Source organism: Paramisgurnus dabryanus, chromosome 7, assembly GCF_030506205.2.
Source record: "Paramisgurnus dabryanus chromosome 7, PD_genome_1.1, whole genome shotgun sequence".
In the NCBI taxonomy this organism is placed as follows: domain Eukaryota; kingdom Metazoa; phylum Chordata; class Actinopteri; order Cypriniformes; family Cobitidae; genus Paramisgurnus; species Paramisgurnus dabryanus.
Window position 1 is genome coordinate 42257284 of NC_133343.1, and position 22685 is coordinate 42279968.

At 38.5% G+C, this 22685-nt stretch overlaps 1 protein-coding gene and 1 long non-coding RNA gene across 7 annotated transcripts in view; one reads left to right on the forward strand and one right to left on the reverse strand.

Moving 5' to 3' along the window:
- The window catches only part of hdlbpa (high density lipoprotein binding protein a), a 220577-nt gene that overhangs the window by 184137 nt on the left and 13755 nt on the right, over positions 1 to 22685 (reverse strand). Inside the window, exon 1 of one of the 5 annotated variants that reach the window (XM_065266688.2) lies at positions 14289 to 14307. The exons of the other annotated variants lie outside the window; for them this stretch is intronic. The gene's annotated coding sequence lies outside the window, so the exon portion shown is untranslated. Of the gene's footprint in view, positions 1 to 14288; positions 14308 to 22685 lie in introns of those variants that run through there. 5 annotated transcript variants of the gene reach the window in all.
- LOC135748456 (uncharacterized) lies at positions 16001 to 19662 on the forward strand. 2 transcript variants are annotated; one of them, XR_012337071.1, is made up of 4 exons: positions 16001 to 16474; positions 17486 to 17541; positions 17770 to 18603; positions 18720 to 19662. It is a non-coding gene; the product is annotated as an uncharacterized lncRNA (long non-coding RNA). The 2 variants fall into 2 exon arrangements; XR_012337070.1 differs by having other exon boundaries at positions 17770 to 19662.

The window sequence follows — 22685 nt, forward strand, 5'->3', positions numbered from 1 at the left end:
AGCCTAGCAACATAATAAACAAAGACTTATATCTCTGGATCCGGACATCATAGAGACATGGGGGTTGGGTCTTTGGGTCATATTAGCTTCATGCTTGCTTCATGATAAGTCATGCTAGCTTCGTGCTAGTTTCATGCTAGCTTTATGCTAATTTTATAATAAATCTTGCTAACTTAATGTTAAATCATGTTAGCTTCATGTTAAATCTTGTTAGCTTCATGCTAAATCATGCTAGCTTCATGCTAACCATGCTAGCATCATCTTAATCATGCTAGCATCATGCTAATAATGCTAGGATCATGCTAATTTCATGCTAAATTCATGCTAACTTCATGGTAATCATGCTAGCATCATGCTAGCTTCATGCAAATTATGCTAGCATCATGCTAGCTTCATGCAAATTATGCTAGCTTCATGCTAATCATACTAACATCATGTTAGCTTTATGCTAATCATGATAACATCGTGCTAGCTTCATGCTAATCATACTAGCATCGTGCTAGCTTCATGCTAATCATGCTAGCATCGTGCTAGCTTCATGCTAATCATGCTAGCATCGTGCTAGCTTCATGCTAATCATGCTAGCATCGTGCTAGCATCATGCTAATCATGCTAGCATCATGCTAATCATGTTAGCATCATGCTAGCTTCATGCTAATCATGTTAGCATCATGGTAGCTTCATGCTAATCATGCTAGCATTATGCTAGCTTCATGCTAGTCATGCTAGCTTCATGCTAGCTTCATGGTAATCATGCTGGCATCATGTTAGCTTCATGCTAATCATGCTAGCTTCGTGTTTATCATGATAACATCGTGCTAGCTTCATGCTAATCATGCTAGCATCGTGCTAGCTTCATGCTAATCATGCTAGCATCATGCTAATCATGTTAGCATCATGCTAGCTTCATGCTAATCATGCTAGCATCATGCTAATCATGTTAGCATCGTGCTAGCTTCATGCTAATCATGCTAGCATCGTGCTAGCATTATGCTAATCATGCTAGCATCATGCTAGCTTCATGCTAATCATGTTAGCATCATGCTAGCTTCATGCTAATCATGCTAGCATCATGTTAGCTTCATGCTAGTCATGCTAGCTTCATGCTAGCTTTATGCTAATCATGCTAGCATCATGTTAGCTTCATGCTAATCATGCTAGCTTCATGCTAATCATGCTAGCTTCGTGTTTATCATGCTAGCATCGTGCTAGCTTCATGCTAATCATGCTAGCATCGTGCTAGCTTCATGCTAATCATGCTAGCTTCGTGTTTATCATGCTAGCATCGTGCTAGCTTCATGCTAATCATGCTAGCATCGTGCTAGCTTCATGCTAATCATGCTAGCATCGTGCTAGCTTCATGCTAATCATGCTAGCATCGTGCTAGCTTCATGCTAATCATGCTAGCATCGTGCTAGCTTCATGCTAGTCATGCTAGGTTCATGCTAGCTTCATGCTAATCATGCTAACATCATGTTAGCTTCATGCTAATCATGCTAGCTTCGTGTTTATCATGATAACATCGTGCTAGCTTCATGCTAGTCATGCTAGCTTCATGCTAGCTTCATGCTAATCATGCTAGCATCATGTTAGCTTCATGCTAATCATGCTAGCTTCATGCTAATCATGCTAACATCGTGCTAGCTTCATGCTAATCATGCTAACATCGTGCTAGCTTCATGCTAATCATGCTAGCTTCATGCTAATCATGCTAACATCGTGCTAGCTTCATGCTAATCATGCTAACATCGTGCTAGCTTCATGCTAGCATCATGCTAATCATGTTAGCATCATGCTAGCTTTATGCTAGCATCATGCTAGCTTCATGCTAATCATGCTAGCATCATGCTAGCTTCATGCTAATCATGCTAGCATCATGCTAGCTTCATGCTAATCATGCTAGCATCATGCTAGCTTCATGCTAATCATGCTAGCATCATGCTAGCTTCATGCTAACATCATGCTAGCTTCATGCTAGTCATGCTAGCATCATGCTAGCTTCATGCTAGTCATGCTAGCATCATGCTAGTCATGCTAGCATCATGCTAGCTTCATGCTAGTCATGCTAGCATCATGCTAGCTTCATGCTAGTCATGCTAGCTTCATGCTAGCTTCATGCTAATCATGCTAACATCATGCTAGCATCATGCTAACGTCATGCTGAATCATGCTAATCATGCTAGCATCATATTTCATCATGATAACTTTTTTAAATCATGCTAGCTTCACACTTAAACATGTCAACAGCCAGGTAAACTACTAGACTAAATTTCTTTTACATTTCTGTTAATCAACTTTTTGCATTTTCATGCACTGGTAATTCCTTGGGAATTGCATATCTAGTTGGGGATTACTTTTGTATTGGATATATATGCTTTAGCTCTTAAAGTGTGCGGATCGGTTGACTTGCAGGACGGAGCACTGGGGTTTCTGCAAAATATCTTATTTATTGTTCTACTGATGAAAAAAACATATTGGATTGTGTAAGTGTTATAAATAAACTTGATTTTGAAAGTACGCTACTGTTTTATTACAGTTGGTTGAACTTCCAGTGTTTCCCATATATTCATTTATCTGTGGCGGACCGCCATTTTTCATGATTCCCATTAACATTTTAATTTTACTATTTAGAACGGCTTAATTCATTGCAGCGAGCGCTCAGCGCGCCTCCATCCTCCCTCTATCGTTGTGTGCACTGTTCAGCGCCTCAACAGCGTGCGCCTCCGGCCCCCTCCCCTTTCTTTGCTACGCGCCTGCGCCTCTCTCACATAACAGTGAAAAGTGTTTAACTCCGTGTTCCTCCGTGTGCTTTCTCTTTTTCGCGTAAAACGTCAACAGTCACAGATGTTACTGACAGAGAAGACGGCTGATCAAGTTCATCATGAGAGTAACTTAACAAAAGGTTAGCTGTAGTGTTTCCCACACATACCCGTTCTGATGCGAGTCTGTGTCCGAGCTCTCTCCCTACCGCGGCATGCCCATGCACGTGTTCTGTAGTAACAGCAACCGTGTATTCTCTCATATTTCTGAATTTGCAACAAATGGTTTGCGCTATACAATAAAACTACCACTCGTATTTCAAATAAAAAAGCGCTCATAACACAACAACACTGATGAGAAGAGCAACATCAGTACAGCCTCAATGTAAACGTATGATGATTTTTTCAGACAATGTCGCGTTTTTAGCAGCAGTTAAAGAAAGAGCTGATTGGATTCAACAGAGAGTTACTGAGTTGTGGGTCGTTACTGGGTCCCGTTTAGTCACTATTTAATAGACAACAAAACAGAAACTATGTAAAAATAGCATTCAGTTGTGTTAAAATGCAATATAATGTGATGGATCAAAGAGTTAAACACGACGCAATGACGTCACATATATGCTAATCAGCGTGTGACGTCATCACCGCCACAGTATCTCAAAATCCTGTGGGAAACACTGACTTCGTTCATTTATTTTCGTTGTTTTATTAAAATGGCGTACCCTTTACATTGTCAGTAATTACTGTGCTGCCAATTCCTGATACGGGAATGTTTGTTTGTTAGAAAAATGTTAGGCTACCTTATTAAAAGTATTGCTCGTGTTTTGTTTCACTAATGCTGTTCTCGCAGGACGCGTGACCGGCATGCCGCTTCCGGCTTGCGCTGTTCTGTAGTATTTTTAAAGATTAATTATTATTAATAAATTAACGTGTCACTTGTCCATATTGCACGAAAAAAGGCACTACACACTCCCTTGGGTCCGCAGCAACACATCTGCAGTGGTGGGCCGTCAGGACCAGCAGTGCCTTCTCTGCTGGCCCTATAAAAAAAAAAAAAAAAAAATTGTTAAATGTTTTTCTTTAGTATGCCATTTATTTTTTTCATTGGTGTAATGTCCACAAAATTCGTTAGTTTTGTTAAGGTTGAACCGGAGTACCCTCAAAAATTCACATAAAAATCATCTTATTCAGCTGGGACCAGCGCTACAGATACTGCTAGGCTTTTGTTGAAGGACAACACAGGGCTTGACATTAACTTTTTGAGGAACTTGTCCTTCGGACAAGTACATTTATGTTTCACTTGTCCATGCACAAAAGTCACTTGTCCGGGTAAAGATTTATAATATAATTTATTTTTTGTGTTTTGCTAATCAGTGGCGGAGCAAGGGATTTTTCATAGGGGTGGCCAGGCAGGGGCCAGCAGTAACTCTGGTGTCGCACATACAATCTCTATCATCCAACCTTAAAATACTTTTAAGTATTATAGGTGCATTAATCACAATGATGTATAACATACAATTGCTACAATACTTTAATTTCAATTAAAAATGAATTGAGATTAACATACAGTCATAATTCAACCTCAAGTTTTTTTTTTACCATTTAATCAAATAAAACTTTTGAAATTTACTTTGAAACCAGAATTTATATCTCCCATTGCTGAAAAAACTATAGAGACCAGAAAATCACGTGAATTTTGTAGGCCACTGAAATGTATTTTACTAAGATTCATTTGGCTGCTTCTTGCTACTCTTGCTGAAGAAGGATGCTATATCTGCTGCCTTTCTCTTCATTTCTCCCACATTTCAATGATTGTCTGACAACACTAAAGCAAAACATTAAAACATTACCATGTTTTAAAAAACTTATTAGGGTAAATGTATCCAGATTATATTATCTGTTGTATATAAAATCAATCTTAATCCTAGCATTTACGCTGTAATGTTTGTGTGGGATTTTTTTAATGTACAGTGACGAACTCTGTAAGATTCAAATCGGCTGTCGCGGGGTGCGCACACACGTAGGCGCGCTGAAAGAGAGACTCTAATTATAAAACAGTTTTACCGACCTTAGAAGAGAAAAAATACGGACTGCGTTTGAAGTGTCTGTCATTTATATTCACGCCGGAGCCTAAAGAAACATCACTCTCCACTCCATGTCGCCCCGCCCCTCCATGTTCGGCGATCAGGTTTCATGCGCGCGCAGCTTGTTTTGTAACAATAACAGCAAGTTATAAACGTGTGTGTGTGTGTGTTTGTGTCGGCGCGCTGCGCTCTCTGTTCAATATTCCACTCGGTGTTTGCGCTGCGTGTTGTGCTCTGTCGTTAACGGCACATAACGTTAAGTAACATTGTTTGAAATTTAACTTGTCCAGTCGGACAACTAATTTTCTCTTACACTTGTCCTTCAAAAAATCCACTTGTCCCGGACAAGCCTTAATGTCGAGCCCTGCAACACATCTGATTTGTTACAATCATTAGTGATAGAAACATCAACCAATGAATTTTTGACGTTTATTGACAGCACGTCCTCCGGGTCTAGCGACGTGCCCAGCGCTACCCCGTACGTCAGTCGTCAATTTCCAACGGAAACGGGAAATTCAGTTATTATTAAAGAAAATTACATCCGCTGTTGCAGATACACGCGATCTTGTTGCCCCCAGCACAAGAAGTTATTTTGTTGGCCGTGCTTACTTTTTAATACGAGTAAAGAGACATGGAATGATTCTGGCTTTGACAGTCTGAACAGCTTCACGAAGGCAGCTCTTAAACACAAAGGCTCCGAGCGCCGCCATAATGTCAGTCATGCATTTAAAAACTTTTGGTGAAAGTCGTGTGGATTTGGAACTTAACGAGTAGAGAAAACGGGAGATCAGCGTCCACAATGAGAGGGTCAGAAAGAACCGGGACATTCTGAAGCGTCTTAAGCTGGGCGTACACGGTGCGAATTCTGACGGTCGGAACGTCGTGAGCTCTCGCACACAACACGAGTGAGTTTATGCGAAAATAATTCGTATGCAGTCACACACGATAAGATTTTACTGTAGGACTTGAGGAATTCTGACGTAAGCATTTTCGCACCTGTGAGTGGCAGAATGTACAAAAAATAAAACAAGAAGAATACGGCAAAGATATTGGCTTGAGTGCAGAAAACAGCCAGGAATTTCTGTTCTTTTGTATTTCTGTTTATGCATTCCGAAATTGCAATATAGGTCTAGTGCTGTGGCGGTGAAGGAATTTCTCATCAGTGGTTGTTCGTGCTAGCACATATGCGGTTTTACAGTCTTAATATATCATGATTGTAGTGCCAAGTAAATATCTATATTGCTATTATTAATGTTACATATATTGTTGCTTTTTTATAAATATGACCGTTTAAAAAAACAAATTCAGTGGGCCTATTTATTTATTTGTAAATGCAGAATGAGGAGCAATGAGGTAAAAACGAAAGGTAAGCTAACGCAACACGTCTTTCCCTTTATGATTAAATTATTAAGACAATACATCTACAGCAAATATTAATTTGTAAACGAAAATCATTTAATTTAATATAAAGCACATTGTCTAGGCTTGTTTGCATTTTATAGTGCAAATGTACACGGAGCCTCAGTCAATGCGGTGTCTTGAAGTAAAAGTGAGCACGCAGCATTTGTGCTCCTGTAACTGCAAAAATAATATAATTAATTAATATAGGGCATTTTCACAGTAGGCCTATGTAAATTAATACATACCAATACAAATATAGTATGAAAACAAATTAATCATCATTTAAATAAAGTTTCAGAGATAGCCTACATTTTTAGTTATTTAAATATTCTCATCATTTCAGAACAAGCTAAGGCTACCATAACGTACATTGGGTTATATATTATGTGTTCCTTTGGTCGAAAATATGTTGCTCACTTGTTAAAGCAGAAGCTCCATAATAATGTAGAAAACTTCGTCTCCGCGTATGATCATCATGTTTAATGTACTCTTGTTCGTTGACAATTTATTTTGCATTTATTATACGTGTCTAAGTGTAAAACAATAAATGCATATCTTATAGCCTATTAAACATGGACATTCCGTTGATTTCTATTCTCTGTCGCGACAGCCCTTTTAATATCCATTAATTTATGAAACTGTACTACAGCGACTTGGCACAGCTTGGATTACACAAAAATTGCGACATTCTTTGTCCATCCTGTACTGTTTAAACCAGTGGTCTCTGCACGGAGTCTAATAATTTTTATTAGGGGTGTGCAAAAAAATCGATTCACATTTGAATCGCGATTCAAGCTTTGCCGATTCTGAATCGATTCATAGAATTCCAAAAATCGATTCATACATTTTTTTTGTAATGCCGTTTTACTATTGTCCTGAAATGAGTTTATCTCAGTATTCCCATAGACGACGCCGCGTCGTATTCACTCTGACGCCTGCACACTCGTCACAGTGTTTCCCACACATTGACTTTACTTGGGTGCTGTGCTTAGTTATATTAACAAGTGCCCAAGTATTTCTGGCGTCACATTTTGTCTTTTTTGTTTTTCTGTGATGATGACACTCTTTAATAATGACATTTTGTGTGCGACATGATGAGCTCGGTGTCCGTTCACGTGCTCTCTGTTTCGCAATGAATTGGGATGCGACGCGAATAAGCTCATGTCACATCCTTCATGTTTCTGAACTTGAGCAGAGTTTTACCATTAGAGGACTTCACGGAGCACCCGCGGACCGTATGGTTCCCGGTTTGTATTTGAAATGGTCAGTCAGGTCCGGGTCAGTCAAAGTTAAATTACTTCGGGTCCCGAGTCTGATTAGTGAGTAAAACCCGAGTCGATCGGAGAATGACCGTGAGCGCTACCGTGCTAAAGCTCGCGTGCAGTTTCAGCGTGCCGACGGTTTCTATGGCGATAAAAACGGGCTCTTTTCTAACATTATTAATAAACCATATCTTTTCCAAAATCTATTGCACTGAACGAGCAAAGCTCAAGCTGACTCAAGATTTACAAAACGCAAAGCTGTAATGTAAAGTCCCCTGTAACTGGGACAGAAAGTAGACTTTTGAATCTGAAATAATGAGTGGATTTAGCTTTTTTTAATTGGCAAGAGAGAAATAGAGAGGCACTTTCCTTGCTTCTGCTCTATCTAATAGAAATAATAACCATTATAACACCAGTCACATTTATAATCTATAAACCTGCACTGTCTATCATTCATATACTATATTATTGTATTCAATAGAGTTTGATAAAAGGGGTCATCTAATTGCTTCATATCAGTTTTTATTTTTGCATAAAGACATAAAGTAATATCAAACTACATTTAATTTGTTGTGTTTCTTTTCTTTAAAATTGTATCTCCTACAATCAGTCACAAAGGAAGAAGTAAACTACATTTACATACTGTGAATCGTTTTTTAAAATCAAGAATCGTTTTTGAATCGAAAATCGATTTTGAATCGAATCTTGAGCCTAAGAATCGGAATCGGATCGAATCGTGAAATTTTCTGAATCGTGCACCCCTAATTTTTATATTTATTTATTACACATTTTAGTTGGCTTATTTTAAGTTTAGATTGTAAATAATGATAAAACATTAACATGTAAAGAAATATCAACAGTATTACAAAGTAAAACAAAAAAGTTTTAATAGCAAAAAGTAGCCCTCGTTTTATGCATTGTGGTAGCCCTTATAGCCTAATCTACATTCTCTCCCGTTTCCGCACACATCCAAAGCTGTGACCGGACATCACAAAAACACGTATGACAGGTTTTTCAGGCAAAGAAGCTGATCAAGAGGTCGTCACTGAAAGGACCTGTCATATTTGTCACGATGTCCGGTCACCGGAGTGTGTGTGTGCGCGAAACATATCCAGCTATAGAGTTGTCGTCCAAATTTGAGGTAGCAGTGCCACATTTGTCTTTCTTCTTGTATGTTTTGTACATTCTGATTGGTCAACTTCAAGTGCTTTGCCAGATCGTCTCGTTCACCCGCACCAACACTACGAATTTATACCGACAGCTCCCAAACTTTTTTGACATGTTTAAAAATTATCGGGAGGTCGTAAGGTGCTCGTAACCTGCTCGGCTCGTAATTCCTCTCACACGGTGCGAGCCGCGACCATACGAGCATGAACGATTTGCTCCCGAGAAAAAAAAAATCGCATGCGAGCTCCTACGACAGCAAAAAACGCACCGTGTACGCCCGCCTTTAGTGAGTGACGGTGTTCTCTTTTTGGGACAGCGAGAATTATCAGGGGACACGATGAAGATTCGCTGAACAGGGGTAACTACTTGGAATTGTTAACGCTATTAGCGGAGCATGATGCTGACTTGCGACATCATCTTGCCACGGCCACAGTTTTTACAGGACCGTCAGGAAAAAATCAAAACAATATAATAATTGTAGTGTCAGAAGTGTTAAATGATCACATCAAAGAAGAAATTAAACAAAAAAAATTTGTGGCAGTTATGGTGGATGAGACGACTGACTTCAGTAACACAGCGCAGCTCTCATGTCCTCGGGTATGTGACTGAAAAGTGACGGGTGAGTGCTTTACTACTTTGCGAGTATTGTATCATGCAGATTGTGGTTTGTATCTGATAATAAGCTTTATTAAGGGCTTATTAGGGCTGTCACTTTTGAGAAAAATCAAATTCGAACGGATTTCGAATATCATGCAATGTATCCGAATATATTCAAATATCTAGGCGCCCCCCCGCTCCCCCGCACGTGCATAAAAAGACCACCGTAATGGAGATTCAATAACAAAATAATTAACAGTGACAGTCATAAACAGGGTTGTCTGGATTACTTTTTTACTTAATGTTTGAAGCAGCAGGTTATCAATTTATGAATAACAAACTTATAAAAACGATTCAGAACTGTTACAAAAAATAACGTGACAACTTAAATAGCAGGAGTATATAGGCAGACCCAAACGGAATTCGTGCCCACAGATTTCGGCAGAAAACTCAGCGGAATTCCGTGGATTTAATGCCCGTCATTGACAAGCCCACATATCCCGCGCTTGAGCGTGTTTAGTGAGAAGTAATCTCATTGACAAGCAGCACACATACATATCCCGCGCGTTTGTGAGCCGTCACTGACAAGTGCATTTACCCTGCGCGTGGTGTTTGCTTGCCCGTTTTCAATGATAGAGAGCACAAACCCTTTGATACTTGAGATGAAATTAAATTTACCGCTGAGCTAAGCAGATCTCACTTGACTATGTCATCTATGTGACGAGCAACAGTCAGCACATGATCATTTAAAATCCGTTTACAAGACAAATGCTGTTGTTGTTTAATATAAAGTTTACATTGCGTTGTAAAATGATTAAATTTAGCCTAGAAATCTAGACGCACCCTAGCGGCCGGAAAATATATTTGCTGCCAGGGTTTAGTCTAGGCACTCACAATACACTTAACCGGTCCAAAAACCAAAATTTGGTCAGGCCAATCACATCGTGTGTAGCGTCTGTGGGGCGGGCTTAACATGATGACGACAGAGCTGCAACGGTTCCTACTTGAAAACAGAGAATGGCTGCTGCTGCTGGCGAACAGCTATCTTTTGAAGCGGCTTTGGCCGCGACTCTGGAGGACTTGGACTTATGTTTTTCTTTGAGAGAAGAGCAAATAACCCTACTGAAGTCCTTTTTAAGCAAGAAAGATGTGTTTGGAGTTTTGCCGACTGGTTACGGTAAAAGTTTGAAATTCCAATTAGCTCCACTGGTGATAGCGCTATCCTATTGCGTGCAGAGGCATTTTGAGGGACAACCTTATATCCCGCCCCTTGCATTGAGCCGTTTGTGTGAAGAGTTGCCAGACCTTACATCTTGATGTAGGTCTGGCTAACCAGGCTAGATTAAATTATCTTCATACATGCTAATTTCATAATGGAACGTATTAACACAAGCTTTTTATTCTGCTATAATATTTAACGCTATAAACAATATGCCATTTTATATACAAACTATAATTCTATCTTGACATGCACATGAGGTTCATTTTGGTCCCATTTGATTCCCTCTCTTGCGCACAGTTGCCGTCGTCGGTCTCACTCTCAGCCTCCTTCCTATTACGAGCCGTTACTGTAAAAATGCGCTACACATGCCATTAAAAAAACCGGATTGTTTATTTATAGTTCGAATACGGATATTTCACGTCATGTTCGAATGCATATTCGAATATCAAATAAAAAGTGCCAGCCCTAGGGCTTATGCACATTGTTATTGAGTGGTTCATGTTGCACTGATAGTAGCCTGTAGCATGTGGATGTGACACTATGCACACAGTGTGCATAGGGGGATTACATGATAAATGCAGTGAAATTTGTTCAACCCACCCTTACCTAGCATACTGTTTTAGGCTAATTGTTGATTAGAAGTCATGTTGCTGAGTGCCTGTATGTGCGGCCGAATATGCACATTATTTGCATATGGGTGCGTTAGCTGTAACAGATGAGTATGTATGTGGTTTACATGCTTACTGAAGGCCCTGACTGAAACCCCATGGCACGCCACTGCACATCCGCCATTAAATAAAACTGTAGACAGACAGACACACACGCATGCACACACACACAGCCCCTCCTTCCGAAGCTTCGAATATTCAATTTGATTTCTACTAGAGCTTCGAATCTCAAAAAATGGTATTCGGAACAGCCCTAGCTGACATGGAACGTTATTAACTTTTTCTTGTTCTAACCGGTTCAGGAACGTCAATTTTGGGGTTGAATCGAAAACCGGAAACGTTAAAATACTAGGGGTGTCAACAATAATCGATTCAGCAATGCATCGCAATGCGGGCATGCACGATTCAGCATCGATGCACAAAGTGCCATAATCGATTATGTCACTGTTTATTTTCTGGCCTCGAGTGGACAATAAAGATGTGAAGTTTCAATTACTTCCGGGGGCATAACAACAACAATCAAGATGGCTGAGGCGGAGAGAGATGACAGTGATAGACGGGTAAATAAAAACGCACCCTTTTCCATGGAAAGTGGACATATGGGCACATTTCGGATTCTACGAAGTTAATGGGCAACCAGACAAGACTTACGCTGTGTGTAAATTCTCATCTCAGGTATATAATTGTCATTGTCTTAAAGCTGCTAAGCTTCCATTTTTGTTGAGAATAGTTGCACTTGCCTTGTTGTGTACAGTAGAATTCTGATGCATCGCAATGCATCGTAGAATCGAATTGAATTGTTACCTGATGAATCGTAATTGAATCGAATTGTGAGGACTGTGCCAATGCACACCCCTATAAAATACTGTTTCTGTTCAGAATGAACCAATTGGGAAAAAATCTGGTTCAAAGCACTGGTGTGAAATAATTTTCCTTTGAATTAACTTATCAGTTGTCAAGTACAATGTCATGCATGAAAGGTTTGCTTAGTAATTGGTATCTATTCCATCTTTAAAACTCTGTCTACAAAGATGTTTCCCTGTCCCTTTTCTGTGATAAAATAATGGCTAAAGACTAATTTCGAGTAGACGTCACTGCAAGCTGCACGCGCAATGCAGTTGCAGAAAAACAGTGGAAATGAATTAGACATGAGTGAAACGAACAAGATAACAAGATAACTGTTAAGTGTCAGAATAGGAATGCCAAAAAGAATGGCCTTCATTTTTATAGAATACCATCGTCGAAGACACCATTTGAAGATAAACGTAGGTGTTTATGTTTGCAATAAGCCCTTAAACGGACAGACTGGAGCGATGAAATCATCTGAAAATCTATTAATAATTAGAATAGAAAGTAAGTAGAGAAGATGTCCGGTGTTCTGTTAAAGTCTGTTCCCTCTATGTGTTTCTTATAGCGTTTTTATCACGTTATGTTTATAATTTATTTAATATAAATGTTTTGTTTTATACTGAAAAAGCAATAACATCAAAACATTTTTATATTTTATATTTTTTTTTCGTTTTCTATTATTTCTTTTTATTTCCTTATATCTTAGCTTATATCTTCTTCCTGTTTGTTCTAAAATTATTATGTTTACATACTTAATAAATATATAAATATAGCCCACACACACACGATGTAAAACGTTATTTATATATAAACACGCCTGTGTGTAAACAATACTTTTATAATAGTTTTACAAACACGTAGGCTATAAATATAAGGAAGAAATAATAGAAAACAAGAAAATGAAGAAATATTTAATAAACGTTATTATTTTAAAAACATGATAGTATTGCTTCAAATGTACTCTAGCGATTCAGACTGTAAAAATAATTGATTTAGCAAAAAAGAACAATACATATACATTACATACATGCATATCAGTAGCCAAGCCATTTAAACTTTTTATTTATCTAAAGAATAAATGTAACGTCATTAAAACTCTATAAGAAACATTGCACTAAAGGGAAACATATGGGAATCAGACTTCAACAGAACACCGGATCCATAAAAATCACGGTTTAATGCTAAAACACTTCTCACCGCTACTACAGAGATATCACTTTCTGCAACCAGTTAGGCTCCGCCCACAAAAAACGTAATCTCTGTTTGCAAACACGAAATTGGTCTATAAGGCATGGGCCGGTATGAGATTTTTACGGTGTGATAACCTTAAAGGTATAGCGGAAGATTTTCCCGAATTATTTAAAAGAACCGCCCCTCGATATTTTTTAAAAAATGCTCCCGAGAGGGAACGCCTGTTAAACGCGTGCACGAGACAGAGAGAGAGCGTGCAGGAGCTCAGTTCTTCTCTTCGCTCTGTTTACAAGTTTCTGTCGTCATGTTTACCGTGTCTGTGCGGTTCGTGACTTGTGTCAGGAATAGCATCGCAAATCATAGCTTACATCAACTTTTACCAGCAGTGATTTTAAATGGATTTCTCCAAATAGCATGACAAAATGTACCTTTCCAGTAGAAACTTCGCGTGGGAAGCCCAACCTGTCCTTTTAGCTCACGCCAGCGTGTGAAATAGTGTCCCATAAACATCTGGTCTTGTTTCTTTATTTATAGTCCTTTCTCTTCTTGTCATACAATTCGTAGACACTTTTTCTCTTGCGACCCTCAGACATTAAAAAAAATACAGTGAGAACGCGACCTTCAATGAATGGTTGAAACCGTAGCACAACACACATACACGTGAAAGTGCGCATGTGCAGAAAGCGAACGTAGAGGCGAGCACGTGCGACGGTTATACGTCAACATATAATCAGAATGATTGACATCTGGGATGACCAATAACAGTGGTGATCCACCCGAAAAACGAAAATCTTCCGCTATACCTTTAAGCAAAAATACCACGGTTTTGCGGTATTGCCATTGCAACACTAAAATGTGTTTTTTCAAATGTCTGCGTGTACAAACAACAACTTTTCAACTGGGACAATATATTAACTCTTTCACCGCCAGCGTTTTTAAAAAAAGTTGCCAGCCAGCGCTTTTCATGATTTTCACCAAAGTTTAATGCCTTCCAGAAAATGTTCTTCTTTAAATATATAAACATACAATACACCAAATGAAAGAACAGACCCTCTGCTTTAAAAAAAAAAAAAAACGTTTCATCCTACCTTTAGTGGTTCTTTTGTAATCAGCTTTTGAATATGGGTAGGTTTCTGCAAAAACACCACATTTTGAGCAAAAAGCAGAGATAATTCCATTTTTGTGACAAACTTTTCATAGAGATCCCATTCAGAGTGATCTTTTAAACAGACACGGACATGCAGCCGCTTGCATAGGGCAATACTTCCGGTTTTAAAAAGTTGCGGATGGGCAACTGGTGGATAATAGCGGTATTGCGGAAAGACGGAAAATCTCGTCATTGGCGGGAAAGCGTTTTCTCTTAATTGATGAGATATCTCGTCAATGGCGGGGAAAGAGTTAAGCAACATACAACATGTATGCCAGGTAAAAATAAAAAGTCTTTAAATTATAATATTCTAATCTTAAAATGTAAACAACAAATCAATTACATGTAATGATTTAATTAGTTTTGTGTAAACACAGTTCATACCTTGGAAAGGGTATAACAGGAATTTTGAGTTTTTTTGAAACCTTGACTCTTTAAAACCTCGGTATACCTTGAAACCGGTTACCGGCCCATGCCTAATGGCAATAGCCAAATAGGCAAAGTTATTTGCACATATTCCCACTTATCTATATCTTCTTTACTACACTTTTTCAGACTTGGCAGATTCAGGACTTTCAATTAATGTGGACTCCTGCTATGCCTAATATTGTTGTAGTCAGAAATCAGTTTTAAGAATAATGCAATTGAAGTTGGGGTTTACAAATTCAACATAAGAAGTTTTACAATAACCTTAAATCAATGGCTTGCGCACTGCAGGGGTTAAAAATGGGCATGTTCTTTGGTTATTGTAACAACCGGCACTGATCAGTGTTTCTACTATCGATATGTATTGCCTTTTCATGTGGTGCACGAACGCGCAAGGATTGATCTCCGATAATTCAACCCTGCCATGCTAATTCTCAACAGCGGGGTTCAAAGAACCGAATTTGCGAAATCTGAACATCTCAGATGTCTCATTTGATCTCGGATGTATTAAGCGACGTACGAAGAATGGACATAGTTGCCAAGTCCGCTTATAATACACGACTTTGGGCTTCTTATTTTTGCAAGTTGCGTTAAAAAAAAAAAAAAAAAATCACGGGTTGCGGTTTTTTGGGCTTATTTAAAGAAATAAGGTTGCTTGTTATGAAAATCTATTTTCTTTACATTTATGGTTGGCGTTTTCTCAATATCCAATGCATTGATTGACACTGTCTGCTCACAGCTAATATACAGTAGAGCTGCAACTAACGACTATTTCTTCTGTCGACTAATCTAGCGATTATTTTTCCGATTAGTCGACTACTCTAACGACTATTTTTTATTATTAATACAGTGTTAATTTTTTGATTAGCTATTTAATATGTTGGATAATCTGTTTTTCTACTCTGTCTGATCTGACAGTCATTGTTTGTTTTATTGTATTTTAACACAACTGAATGCTATTTTCACATATTATCTGTTCTGTTGTCAGACATATAGGGGCGGTTTCCCAGACAGGGATTAGACTAGTCCTAGACTAAAATAACTATAAGAGCTGTCCAAACTGAAAACATCTTGCACTGACATATCTTAAAATCTAGTCTAGTCCTGGCATAAGCTAATCTCTGTCCAGGAAACCACCCCAAAGACTATTAAAATAATGACTAAACATGACCCAATAACCTTGTGTTTAATCCAACCAGCTGTTTTTTTTACTACAAAGTTACTAAAATCTTGATTTATAAACTCGACATCGCAGACAATTCGGCGCAAATTAAAAAATTGCCATTCCACAGAGTTACTACACTGTAATTGCAAACATGGTTCTTACTTAAAAAAAAGTAAATTGACCTTAATCAGTTTTTATCAACCTGCTGTTAACACTTGCTTTTAGTGAGTTACTTGTACTTTGAGGTTGAAAAATCTTACCAGCTCAGTCTACTTGAGCTGGATTCATATAGAAAAAGTAAGTTTATGACATGTGGACATGCGCAGATCAGTCCTCTCTGAAATCCCTAAACCCAACCAATCAAGGTGCTTCGTGGGGCGGGTCTTGGCGTTGCGGGAATCATAATTTTGCAGACGGTCGTTACAAGTCACCTCACACATGCCGCAACTGACCAGGTGGAGCTGGACCTATACATCGCTTCTACGGCACTTTTGATTATCTTCAGCCGAGATTCTTGTGCTTGGCACACTTATTTGGTGAGTAAATATTTTACCTGTGTGCACACCGTTTTGTATCTGTAAGTCTGCGCCAGTATTTTGCGCTTGATTTGCGTGTAGTAATGTCTGCTTACGCTGGCTAACTATATTATAGACATAACGTGGCTATATTTTGCTGAAACTTGGTCAATACTTTATTTTTTCAATCCACAACTTCCTCGGTGTTGAAAATTGGAAACTTTAAAGACTTTTGACACGTTAAAATTCAGGAATAACTTTTGTTATTCAGTGTTATGCAGTGCCGCAAGTCGTCAAAGTATCGCGAGAGCGAGACGAAATAAGATTTCTTGAATCATTCTCGCGGTACTTTGACGTCATCCGGCTGTCGGTTCTTGCGGCGTCGCATGAAGTCGAACAAGCCTAGTAAGGTAACTTTTGTCGAGTAACGTACTGACTAGCATGATGACAGACTGATCCCGGTGGTTTGTGAGTTTCCTGAGCTTTATAACTGATTTTTTATAAGTTTAGGCAGAACAAGTATGTATGTATGTATCATTTTATTTTAAGCTAGGCATTAAAGTTAGCACTAATGCTAATTTAGCTACCAATAATAACAGTCTGTGCTTATCAAAGACAAGATTACCACGTGTGTCGACATATGATTGGGGATATCCCAAAATGTTATTTTATTTAACACTCTCACTTAACACTGGTCGATATTCGTAGCTGTGCCGTTTCCATGGTTACCACGTGTAGTACCCAGATCAGACACCTTACACAGACAAGAGTGTCTCCCTGTCTGAAATTTTTTTACACAGTTTATCATAGCCTGTTATGATAGGGAACGTATTTGCTGGCATACTCCGTTGCATACATTATTATTCAAGGTCATCTTGTACATAATATGCACATTTTAATAAGGGGAACTGTCTGTGAGTTATAGGCATATTTCACATGTAACGTTACTTGTTTGTGAGTTGTGGTGAACTTTGGTTGTATTTAAAAAAAAAATTTTAATTTTTTTTTTTTTTTTAAACTGTCCTCTTTCAGGCTCAAGCAGAATGGTAATCAATCCTCCTCACATTCCATAATCCCAGCAATAAAAGGTATTTTCAACTAATAACTGTTATTATTGCATGTTAAAGTAAAAGTTATTCTTACATCAGAGCAATTGGATTACAACAAAAGCAAATCAATTTAAGAAATTCAAACTAAATATCTTGTGTGTTTAAATGAATTTATCATTATAGTACATTTCATCATACAGAATATTTTGTGCATATGTTGAATTTCAAATATTTGATGTAATTAGTATTTCTGAACTGTCTTTATAGATACTGTGGACAGTCCATCATACCCAGGACTACAGTATCCTAGATGCCAACCGCAAAAGTGAGTTATTTACCTTTTGTACTGCTCTGTTCACTTGTCTTGAAGTTCAATGATGAAAAGCTTGATAATTAGATTTTTGCAAGGATTTCGTTTTTCCTATAGCTCTGGTATTTAAAGTCTGATAATGCAGCCAGCCCTATCTTACACCTGATGCACAGCGGACTTTCCCTCCACAGATGCACGTTAGTAAACTAGGAATGAACTTGTGCTCCCTGGTCTATTCAGCGCAAAAAAGAAGGCGTGTTCCGGCACAAACAATCCCTGATGCTATTTTGCAGTTCCTAATGTCTAAAGTCAGTGGTGGAATTGTTTTAAGTGTTGCTTGTGGTATTTCGATGCTATTTTAAGCGAGCATGCTTGGCCATAATGTAGAATGTGCACAACGAGCATACACTTTTATTCCCTCATCTACACGGATGCATTTGCATTTTTTCTAATCATACATTATTACAAGGAAAAATATTAAAACATTAATTGTTGTGTCCATGAAGATGTGAGAGAATTTTTTTAAATCTACCTTACACATTAACCCAAATTATTATTATTATTATTTTAACCAGAGCTTATTTGTGTGGGTTTCTCCCATCATCCCCATATAATGTCACTTCTTTGTGTTTTAGTGGAAGAAATGAAGAAAAAACAACCAAATGTGGCACTCTCATTTCACAAATGATGGACCAATCATTCCCACTATGCAGACAAGAAATTGTAAAAAACAAGGGCCTGCTGTACAGAACATGGTTGAACGATGGCCAGCACTTTTCACAGAGAGACAGGTAACCTATTTTTGTTTTCAACCAATAAAATGATGTAAATCAAAAATGAATTCAAGGTGCGTGGCTAGAAATCCAAACACTTGTTGGAATGTTAATACCCCTCTCTACTTTTTTAGGTGTTTGCTGAGTTTAATAGAATCGCCAGTAAGAATCTTGAGGGAGACTTGAGGCTTTGGACCAGTATGCCCTACGTTTCATCGAACTTTTCAAAACAAAAAGGGAACTGTTGGCCAGAAACTCAAGGAGCTGATGCAGCACATGAGCTGGCTGGTAAGTAGATTCATTTTGCTTTTGATCTGTATGTTAGTTCATCAAGTTCTAAATGAGACAATCCAGACCAACCTATTTTATTTCCTGTCTGCTTGTGCCTTGCAATTTACTCTGTTAACTTATCTTTTCTCTCTCTGTGTATCATTAGACACCAGGCTCTAGAATGCATCACTGTTGGTGTCCTGAAGGTTGTCAGTGAAGATAGTCCTCACGAGGGTCAAAGCTTAGTGGTCCTCCAGCCCATCTCCACTGCCATCATTCTGGAGGGAGGTATTGTTATGGATAATGTTAAGAACTTGCCTTAAGTCTTTTGTTTGGGCTTACCCAAAATGCATGGCAAATACACTCAACTTTATTTAGACTGTGATGCTTGGACTGGGAAAGAAAAACCTCCCATCAAAACGGTTGACTCTGAAGAACAGTCTTCTGGGTTAAAGAGCTGTCCGATAGAATTTTGTAAGCTTTGCAGCCATTAATGTTCTCCTGTTATTAGCTACAGTTTGATGCTTTCATGCAACTGTATTTGCTTCTGATCTTAATAAAAAAAAAGAAATTCCATTAAAGTCTGTAATGTTATCCAGGTATGCTAATGTTGGAAATGGAGCCACCGTGTTTTATTAAGAGTTGTTAGTTGTTATTAGATGATAATGTCAGAAAATAACCTACCACGGTTGTCCTGTTTACATTTGTGTTTTAGGAAAGCTTTTTATAGTTGTAATGTAGTACAAATACAAACCCCAAGGAGTGATGTTTTTGTTTGTGTTGCTTTAATCCTTTCACTGCTCACTTTGGGACACAAAAGCATTTGTTGTACTTTGTTTAAAATGCAATTTTTAACTGAATGCAATTTTTTTAATGTAAAAAAAGTTACATTTTAACTGTCTACAGTTAAATCAACCACAACTTTGTTTAGCTGCTGTTATGTACATGAATGTGCATTGAATACCGTAAAACTTCAAATAATAGCCGAGTCCCAAATAGACGCCTGTCTCTTTTAGACGCCTGGTGTGACGACAGGTTTGGGTAAATAAACGCCTGTCTCAAATAAAGGCCTGGTCTGTTTTTTAGTTTCGGTTTGTATTTAATCTTCTAAAACCCGTCAGATATTCTGTTTAAGACAGTTCTATGGTGCAGATTGAACAAGCTAAAGTTGTTTTTGCTTACCGGTAGATGTCACGTGACAGACGCAGTCGTTCCGTTACTCATCACTATGACAACACAACAAGCTTCGTCGCCAGGATTGAGGTGATGATGACAGTAGCGAAGTGGCAATCGGGAAAGTCGGGACTTTTCCCGGTGGGCCGGTAGTGTTTTGAGGCCGCTGATAATAGCCGGGCTTTCAGTCTTTTGTCATGCATGCACTCCCGCCACACATTGTATTTCTCGCGCGGAACACTATTTATCATATTTAATACGCTGCAGCGCCCAAAATGTATCTGGCCGCACTGCTCTCTCTCTCTCTATCAAGCCCGTCTTCCCTAGAGTTCTAGTCGAGCGAGCCAATACAAAAAAAAAAGAGAAAGAGGCTACACAATAGCCAATCAGAAAATAGCACTGTTGTATCTGGGTAAGATTTCACGCAACAACCAATAAAAAAGCATATGCTCGTTTGCTTTATTTATGCTGCCAATAATTTAATACTGTTGTTATTACACAAACTAATTTGTTAAACACATTCAAATTAAAAATAAAACATAATATGTGGTAACCTCCTGCTGTCATGCTGGAACAATTAAATTAAAAGCCTGTCTCTTATAGACGCCTGCAGTGTTTCCCACAGATCTGAAATTTACTTGTGGTGGTAGCTGGTGAAAAGGGCAATCATTATTATCCACCGACAAAAAATGGTCTACTATACATGTAACAAAGAACTAAAAATGTGTGACACAACACAATACTTTGATTTATAAAACATTCATATTAATTTCACATTATAGTTCATTAATCTAACCACCCCAAACTTTTTTTGCCATAAACAAAGCTGACACTGTTTGTCAAAGCACCACGAAAAAACTTGATGTTTTTGCACTGATATATGAAGCAATTTGATGACCCCTTTTATCAAGCTCAATTATATACAATACTATGTATTCTATAGCCTATATAGACAGTGCAGGTCTATAGATTATAAATGTGACTGATGTTATAATGGTAATAACTTCTATAAGATAGGCACTTTTACTGCTTCTGCTTTCTAGTTCTCTTTTGCCGATTAAAAAAAGCTTAATCCACTAATTATTTCAGATTTAAAAGTCTACTTGCTGTGCTGTCCCGATGACAGACTTTACATTACAGCTTTGCGTTTTTTATATCCTGAGTCAGCTAGAGCTTTGCTCATTCAGTATTAGCACTGCTTTTTGCTACAATCTCTGTGCAAACTGTTTAGATTTTAGTAAAGATATGTGGTCTATTAATAGTAAGACTATTAAAAAATGGGATAAAGAAAATGAAGCGGCGCGTGGTCGTGACAAGAGCCAGTTGCTATCGCTATAGAAACCGGAGGCACGCTAAAACAGCACTCGAGCTTTAGCGCGGTAGCGCTCACGGCCGTTCTCCGATAGACTCGGGTTTTACACACAATATTAATCAGACTTGGGACCCGAAGTAATGAACTAGGACCGACCCGGACCCATCTGACCACTCTAATGGTAAAACTCTGCTCAAGTTCAGAAACATGAAAGGATACAATGTGACACTGAGGTTGCTTCGCGTCGCGCCCAATTCATTGAGAAACAGAGAGCACGTGAACGGACACTCAACCGGAGAGACACAACGTGCTTGCACGCAAAATGAAGCCAACTTAGATGCTATAAACACATATGCACATAAGCATATGCGACTATTTTGGTCGCAGTGTGTTCCCTGGCTGCTCCGTATGTGCTGCTGCAGTTGATCCAGTTTGCCGCGCTGGATGATGAGTTTATGACGCGTGCATCATCTTCACGGTCACCCGTCCCCCCACCTCTCTCTCGCGCTCTCTCTTTCGCGCGCTCTCTCTCTCTCTCTCTCTCTCTCTCTCCAAAACACGGGTCATCCAGTCGAGTTCAGAAATACGGAAATTCGTAAAGTGATTTTTTTTACTTGGGCGGGTCGCAATTTACCTGGGCGCAGCGCCCAAGTAGAGCCTATGTATGGGAAACACTGCGCCTGTCTCTTTTAGACGCCTGGTGTGATGATAGGTTTGGGAAAATAAAAGCCCGGGCTATTATTTGAAGTTTTACGGTAAATGTTGTAATGTAGCTGAATCAAGTGAGTGTTCTTTTAAATTATATGTTTGGGATGTGTTTATTAGATCGTAACAAAACAAGGACCCAAATTGGTTTCTTTGAGTAAGCAGAACTAAAAGTATTTTGGTTGTAGGTATTTAGTAATTCTAAGTGGGGTTAAACTTATATCAAGCAATCCACACAAATGAAAAAGTTACATGAACTTAAAAAAAGCGTGTTAGTGGTACTACTAGATTAGTACTGCACACTTAAAATAAACAAGCTTTTCTAAATCACTAATCTTAAGCTAACTTTGGTTAATTTTTTTGAGGCAACGAGTTTGCATACTTTTTTTAAGTAAGGTCAACTAATTACATTTTACAGTGTACAGAAGGCATGCGCGGGCATAGGAGAGAGAGAGCTTGCGCACAAGCACATAGAGAACCAGTGTGTGTGGGAAAACACTGCTAAACTTTCATGATAAACTCGAATCAGTTGTCTTCTCTGCCAGTATGGAAGCATATGGGTAGCATAATTCAATTTAGAATGTAATATGCAAAATGACAATGCAATATGTAAAATGGCAATGCATTTCTGTATTTAAGT